Source organism: Empidonax traillii, unplaced genomic scaffold (assembly GCF_003031625.1).
Source record: "Empidonax traillii isolate 1590-97213 ecotype Southwest subspecies unplaced genomic scaffold, ASM303162v1 scaffold7078:size5377, whole genome shotgun sequence".
NCBI classification, from domain to species: domain Eukaryota; kingdom Metazoa; phylum Chordata; class Aves; order Passeriformes; family Tyrannidae; genus Empidonax; species Empidonax traillii.
In genome coordinates, this window is record NW_020962271.1 from 4,380 (window position 1) to 5,377 (window position 998).

A 998-nucleotide genomic window follows, 5' to 3' on the forward strand; every position below is an offset into this window, starting at 1 on the left:
ACAGTGACTCCACTCCCTCCCTGGGCAGCCCATTCCAATGGCTGAGCACTCTCTCTGGAAAAAATTTCTTCCCAATATCCAACCTAAACCTCCCCTGGCACAGCTGAAGACCGAGCCCTCTTGTCCTACTGTTGGTTCCTGGGAGAAGAGACCGACCCCCACCTGGCTACAACCTCCTGTCAGGGAGTTTTAGAGTGATGAGGTCACCCCTGAGCCTCCTTTTCTCCAGGCTCAACCACTCCAGCTCCCTCAGCTCCCTCAGCCTCTCCTCACAGCACTTGTGCTCCAGTCCCTTCTCCAGCCTCGTTGCTCTTCTCTGGACCTGCCCCAGCCCCTCCATGTCCTCCTGACCTGAGGGGCCCAGAGCTGGGCACAGCACTCCAGGGGTGGCCTCCCCAGCGCTGAGTGCAGGCCAAGAATCCCTTCCCTGCTCCTGCTGCCACACTCTGCCTGAGCCAGGCCACGATCCCTTGGCCCTCTGGGCACACTCTGGCTCATGTTCAGCCTCCTGTCCCTCCACACTCCCAGCTCCCTTCCTGCCTGGCTGCTCTCCAGCCACTCTGTCCCCAGCCCTGGGGCTGACGGGGCTTGTTGTGGCCAAAGGGCAGGACCTGCACTTGGCCTGGTTGAACCTCATCCCCTTGGAATCAAACCATGGAACCAGCTTGTCCAGGTCCCTCTGCAGAGCCCCCCTGCCTTCCAGCACATCAACAACCCCCCAGCTTGGTGTCATCTGCAAATCTGCTCATGAAATGCTGGTTCTGCAGGAACCACGTTGTTGTGGGACACCTGAGCCCCCCTCAGTGCCCTCCCAGTACAGCCCAGTGCCCCCAGTACAGCCCACTGTGTTCCTGTCCCAGGGTGCCGGGTGATCCCTCCTTGGGGGGGTTGGATGAGGATTTGGGGGTTTTTGGGTGCACTTGGGGGAGTTAAAAGGGGTCTTGGGGGCACTGGGGGATCAAAGGGGTCTGTGGGAGGAGGTGATTAAAGGGAAAATG